Below are 7,550 nucleotides of genomic sequence, written 5' to 3'. Positions count from 1 at the left end.
TATGAAAAGTTTCTTAACACATTAAGGACTGCAAAGAAATCTTTGCCCGAAAATACCAAAATGAGGAAATCTCTATCTCAGAAACCAATGAATCAAATTCTATAAATCTAGTATCTTTTAATTTTAAAAGTGTTGTTTTCAATTTTGTAGAATGAAATATCTATGTTAAATGTATCTCATTTGAGATATGATTCTCAGTGAAACACACTCGCGTCAAGCGTCCTCAATGCGTTAAGTTTAAAAATGCTATTATTTAGGCTTAAACTTTTTTATCTCACGAACTAATCAACTATGAATTAACACTTTTAGAAGTCAAATGATCAACTCTGAATTACTCAAAAAAATCAAATCTTTATATTATGTTTACTAGGGATGCAGCCAAATGGGTCATGTTGAATTTCTTAAAACGACCGATGAATTTTTTTAGATATGTCCAAAAACCTGCCCTGTGCAAAATTTCTGCTAAATCGGAGCTTCAACAAATTAGGTGTGCCTGAAAGCGCTCAAAATTTCGGTTTTATGCCCTCGAAAATCACCAAAGGTGGGACCATAGAAAATCCGAAAATTTGAAATATTCAAAATTACCAGAGGGACACAAAAGAAAAATAAATTCACTAAAACTTCGACTTTTTGGGATTTAATTAAAACATCGATTTTTCCGATTTCATTTGGTCTCCCTTCAGATGATTTTTGTGGTTTGAAAATCGGGATTTTGAGCATTTTTAGGCATCCCTAAATTAAGGTTGCCAGATTTTTTTCAGCACGTATCCGGGCCTGAGAATCCACGCTATTTTATCTTAAAACCTGGAAAAATCTGGTCACTTGATTTCAAAGTTGTCGACCAAAATCCGGCAAATTTGGTCAAAACTTAAGAATTACTCATCGAAAAATAAGAAGAAAAAAAACTTGAAAAACTCATTTTTCTTTAAAGTTTATCAGCACACTTTATATCGTATTTGAGGTATGTATGTATGTTGGTAACCCGCCATGGGTGCACGGATTCACCGCAGTTTCTGCCTAAGTATGGGTTCACATACATTCCTTAGATTATTTGGTTCGACAAATCTCCAATGCAGCGCGCCACCATACCCGGACCCCATGGCTTCGTATTAACTTTTATGTGGTGAATGTATTGCGTGTGTTGATGTAGGTATATTTTGGAAGAACGAATCAATCAGGTGGGCAAGTTTACTTACAGATATTCCGGCATCCGTGTATATACCTGGCCAGCTGGCAACTGATTGAACATTCCAATTATATAGTCAGTTATATAATGAAACACATCTTACCTGTCGGCCCGCTTATGGGATTCGAACCCAAAAGTTTTTCTTGCCGATACCGGGAATCGAACCCAGTACGCCTGGCGTACCAAAACCAGACTCGCGCCAGCCTATCCACTAGACCACATCGGCGCTAACTTTATATTGTATTTGAGGTTTCCAAAAAACCTTTTATGGTCATTTTCATGAAACTTGCTCAAAAAAAATCGTTTTGGGCGCATAAATAAACAACAAAATTCGTTTTTAAGATGGATTTGAGAATGGCTATGAGAATAAACCCGGGCAAAAACCGGCTTTTCCAATAAAATCTAGGCAACCGGGTCGGGCCGGACTTTTCTCAAATTGTATTTTGAATATCCGGGCAAACCCGGATAAAACCGGGCAATCTGGCAACCTTACCCTAAATTGATTGATCTCCGATTTAGTAGAAATTTTGCAGGTTTGTGGGCCAGTTTCAATAATATATTATGGTCGTTTTTCGAGATTTGACATGACCCATTTGGCTGCAACCCCTCATATAGATAATATAAAGATTTGATATTTCTGAGTTGTTCAGAGTTTTTCATTTTATTTCGTATAGCACTAATTCATAGTTAAATAGTTAATGAGTAATTCTGGTAATTGATCAATTGGCCTTCTTAGAGAGTAGATTTGAAATTCGTTTATTTGGAAGGGTGCCGTGCGCTATACCGATTAAGCACCCTTAAATATTCAATTGATAAATGTCAAAATAATAACCAACATCAGCGTTGAGATTTTTTGTACAAAAATTTTTCAACAGCATCAATCGTTTTTTTTTTTGTTTATTTGTGTAAATTTTGAGAAAAACTTGGAGGAAATTGAGTGGGATTGCTAAAGTTCTTTCTGAATAAAAAAAAAAAAGGAAAAAGAATAAAACTAGGAAATAACCCCGTTATTTCTAAGACGATTGAAACATCACAATTAAACTTCGAAATGTTGTTCAAATGTTGTTGAAAAAAAAAAACACAAATTCAGAAAGTAATAATTTGCAATAATATGACTATCAACAAAATATTAGAAACGAAATCTTTTTTCTCAAAGAGAAGATTCTTTGAAGACAAATTGAATGTTCAAAAATGCCCAGATTTTATCACTTTAATAGCAAAAACCAAACAACAATATTCAAATAAAGTGACTTTAATTTTTTTTGTTTAAAAAAAGAAAATTTCTAAACAAGCATTGTCAAAATAAACAGAAATTATTTTTTGAAAGTCTGCAGGTTCGTAGGAAGAACCGCTTCAGGGGGTGGTTTTTGATGACTTTTTTTCTATAGTTTTTTTTGCTTAAACAATGCAAGAATTAAAAAAAAATGAGAATAAATCTTTGTACTTTATTGATTTTTCCTCTTGAAATTCTGTACCATTATTATTTGCATTATTTAAATTTTTCAACTTATTTCGTCACTTGTGAAAATCCGCCCTAAAATTTTCAAAAAGGTAAGCTGAATTTGTATAATGAAGTATTTAGTAGTAACTAAAAAGATAAGCAACTTTCACCGATGGATATACGATTTGAATTCGCACAAAAGTCTGGGTGATTAAAGGTTTTGATTTGAGCAATGAAAAAGTTGGTTTAAGAAAGCTTTCAATTTCCCTTAAAAAATTATTCTATGCTCATGTAAAATTTGCTAAATAAATATACCAAGTTCAACAAAAAAATGTTACAAACATTTCAATCATCCATGAAAATAAATAAATTATGAAAAAGAAAATTTCACGGAATCTTTTGCAGTTCAAACTTGATTCTGAGAAACTCGATTCAAGTTTAAGATTTTAATTGAAATTCGATTTAAATAAAACTGCAATACCGCAACTAGGGTAACATGCAATCAGGGCCGAATTAAGCCATCGGGGGGCCCGGGGCAATTTTTCTCGGGGGGCCCCTATGATTCTATTTTTTCTTTCAAATGCTACCCAGAAAATACAAAAGCTTTTGAACGTGTAAAAAAACAGAGGATGAGTTCAATATACTATCTTCAAATAGCCAGGTTGTCTGCGTAGAAAATAGTTTCCGGTATCTTCAAATAAAAATTGTTAATCAATCACGTGCAAAAATTGCGGAAGAGTTTAGAAATTTCTTAAAAATGAAAACTCTTATTTATGCTGCAAAATGCTAAATTAAATTCTCATTTTTTTTTAAACCCTTATCACCAAATAAAATTCTCTAATTTAAAAAAATGACCAGAGAGATATTTTAAATGATTTTCATATCATCACTGATCGTTTGGTTTGTGCTAATTCGAAAATATTTACCTAGTGACAATAAGCAAGTATCTTGAAGATTTGAAACATAGAAATCAAAATTTAAAAATAATAAACAAAATAACTAAATCCATATTCCATAGAGATAAATCACGTTATATTCAGTACCAAAATTCAGTGTCCCAAATCTAAATCATAATTTCAAATCAAGTTTTGAGAAACAAAATATGAATTAAACTTAAAAAAAAGAGATTCAAAGTTACAATCAGACCAAAAGCAGGAATTGCACCTAATGTGAATTTCAATTTTATGTCTTTGAAACACAAAAAAAATCTTTTCATGAGATGTTTTTGAATATGATTCTCATCAGATGATTTTTTTTTATCAAATTGTTATTCTAAATGAGACGAAAGTTTCATTCGATGCCCTCAAAGCCAAAGGAGTATTAGTGCAAAAATGATCGGTTGGAAAAAAAAATTTGAATAAAGATTGAATGTTTGAAACACAGAATCAGTTATCATTGAAAAAAAAATCAGATACGGAATCCAAATGAGTTTAGTACTATAAACTAAGGTTGCCGGATTGCCCGATTTTATCCGGGTTTGCCCGGATATTTAACATAAAATTTGCAAAATTCCGGTCCGGCCCGGTTGCCCGGATTTAATAGAAAAAAGCCCGGGTTTTGCCCGGATTTATTCACATTATTTTCCAAAACAAACAGAGAAAATCAAATTGTGTTGTGTTGTTCTCAAACGGATTTTTTTGAGCAAGTTTTATAAAATTAATAATGAAAAGTTTTTTTGAAAGCTTAAAATACGATTTGGAAATTGCCGATGAAAAAAAATCAAGTTTTTTCTCGATTTGTGTTGAGTATTTCCTGGAATTTGATCAATTTCGCCCAGATATTGTCCAGATTTTTGGTAGACATTTTGGTATCAAATGCCCAGATTTTACCAGGTTTTTAGCTAAAATAGCCTGGATTTGTCCGGCCCGGGTACATGCTGACAAAATTCTGGCAGCCTTACTTTAAACAAAGATCCTGAATTTTCAAAATTCAGAAAAACTATGAAACTAAACTTCAGTAACTGATGAAACAACACAAGATTTGAAAACCCCAACGAATTGAATCTGGAAAAAGATCATAGAAAAAATCATATTAAAAAAATCACTCAATGATACAAGCAACTCAACTATCAGATCGTTTTTATGATAATTTGAGAATGATCATTTGGAAAATGATATGCTGAATTAAGGATATTCACTTCAGTAGATGATAAAATTTTGGTTAAATCAGTTGAAAATGTTCCAGTACAAATTTCATGTCTAAGACAGAGATTGGTATGGAAATTCAATAAAGAAACCCTGTACTGTCGATTGGTCCAATTTAAGCAACTACAGTTTTTTTTTTAAAGATTTTACTTTCAAAACTAAGGAGGGAAAAGGGTTTAGAATTTACAAACCAATGAAAATTTCAATAATAATGATTGAAAGGTGAATAGTTTTTATAATACGCGGTATTAACCCGAATACTACCCGAGTAAAATTCTTAAATGTTTATCATAAAGCGAAATCAGCTGCGATTTTAGTGCAACGTAACAACAAAAAATATTTTAGTGCAAGACGTTTGAATGTAATGAAAATGAGGAGATGTTTTTTTTTATTTCACTTTTTCATTCTTTACAGAACAACTGATATGTTTCGATAAAAAATGAAAATTTGAGGTGTTTTGCCTCATATTCTTCTTAATTTTTTTTTCGAATTCGGTTTTTTCCAAAGATTTTGATATTCTCAACTCGCAAAATGTAGGAGAGCTCCTTAACTACTTACTCTAGGGGGCCCCTTAACTTTTTAAGACAAAAACTAATCTAGATATTTTTTCATGTGGGCCTTTTAGTTTTTATATTTCAAGTTTTCATTCCGAATTTCTAGTTTTGATTTCTTTTCATGGATTTGTAGTAGTATGATTAAAGTAATGTTAAAACTTTTTTTCCCTCGGGGGCCCGGGGCAATTGCCCCTTTTGCCCCCCCTTTAATCCGGCCTTGCATGCAACACTTTTCAACTTCAATGGCTTCTGAAAAAACTCACTTCAAATAAAATCATACCCTTTATGCATAAAAAGTTTAAAAGTTAGTAGGACATCAAACTGACATAGTCAGATAAATTATTGGATCCTTAAGTAATTTTGATTTTTTTAAGCACGCGATTCTCACTATATTTAGAAAAAGGGGAAACTTGCAACAAACTTTGATTTTAATGAAAAATCTAATGAAAACGTATGTCTTATAAATAAAAAGGGAGGCGTTTTCTTTCTAACACCATCACGTATAAACGGTCGGTCGGAATGAAGTGAAAGTTGGTATCCGAGAGTCTTTCGGGTCAGAGATGGTTTGTATAAAAGTTTCAAGAATCTCATACCCCATACAAAATCTACTTTCAATGGGACATAAGCCGTACAATTTTGTTACGATTTTCATTAAAATCGATTCGCAAGCACGATGAAGTTAGAGACGTGCAGATGAAATAAAACATTTATAACGATTTATTGATTTAAAGGTAAAACAAAGTTTACCGGGTCAGCAAGTAAATGTATATTTTATGAATTTTGATGCCATAAAAGCCATTACACGCATAAAAACACCAATTGCATTGATTTCTGGTTAGGTTGAAACTAATTTTTGCACTTTTTCTGATAATATTGCATACATTTAGGGGTTAAAGAATACTACAATGAATTTCACTAGTTGAAATAATGAAAATAAAATGAAAAACTTGAAAGTACTAGTTGAGGTTGAGGATATAAAAAAATATGCATTCATCATTTTGTATTTGTTTAAAGATAACTCGATTACGTTATATAAAAATGAAAAGTCTCTGTTTAAAAAAAAATGCCCAGAATTTCCCGGCTCGGCTTCGTGCGAAAAAAAAAATTCTGGAAAACTCAAATTATTAAGTATTTGGTTTTAATCTGAATTCATTATTTCAGTAACTATTTTTAAACTGACTTGTGAAACTGAATTTAAATATGAATATGATTACTCTAAGTTTTTTATTGAAGGTCGCCACTATAATTTTTTTTTTTTTGGTTTGATCCCTGCATAAGATTTATGTCTTTACATTTTTTCCGTCTCACTACATAACCCAAATAATGAATAATATTTCTCCAATACACTTGGTTCATGGCAATCGTTTTCTAGTTTTTCGAGCATCCCACATTCGCCACATCACTCTCTGGATAAGAATTAAGTTTAAAAAGGTCGAATCTGAATAACATACAAAAATTTAGGATAGTTTTTTATAATTTTTTTTTCTTATCCTGAAAATTATCATCCCTATATTGAAAATGCATATAATTATGCCAATCATGAATCAATTTTGTAAGCGAAAACAAATTTGTTTTTATAAATTTTAGTTTCCAATTTCCGATTTGGACACAGTTTCCGACGTCTGAAAACAGAAATAAAATTTTGATAGTTTTTTTTGTCTTATAAGTTTGGAACCAGATTCTCTGCAAGTAGTTAAATCTCATTGTGAATTTTATATTCAGATTCAGAACTAAATTCCTATCAACAAGTTTGTTTTCAAACTATTGCAGAATTTAGATTTAGGAACAGTTTTCGAGATTTTGGCCTCAGTTCAAGATCAAGTTGTTGCTCTCAACCAACCTTACTAAATCATCCAAACTTTAGTAAGAATTTAAAATTTTGAATGAAGAGAGGAATATCTTTTTTTGAACTCTCATGTGGGGAGAGGGGGGCTTAACCCCCAAAACTTCCCCCCTTTCCTATATCCATGGAAGCCTGAAATACAATCATAAACTACTGATGTGCTTTGATAAAAATGAAATGTTTTTGAATGCGATTTTTTCTGAATATTTAATGCATAATTTTTAAGGTTTGGTCCAAATTATCCCCGGATATTGCTCGGTTTTTGGACTGAGAATTTTTAAATCAACTGCCCGGATTCTGCCAGATTTATCGTTCATATTATCCCAGATACGTGCGTGATAAATTCTGCAACCTAACCATAAGCATTTGAATAAAATGATGA

Source organism: Uranotaenia lowii, chromosome 3, assembly GCF_029784155.1.
Source record: "Uranotaenia lowii strain MFRU-FL chromosome 3, ASM2978415v1, whole genome shotgun sequence".
NCBI lineage: Eukaryota > Metazoa > Arthropoda > Insecta > Diptera > Culicidae > Uranotaenia > Uranotaenia lowii.
Note: the sequence above shows the minus strand (reverse complement) of the source record.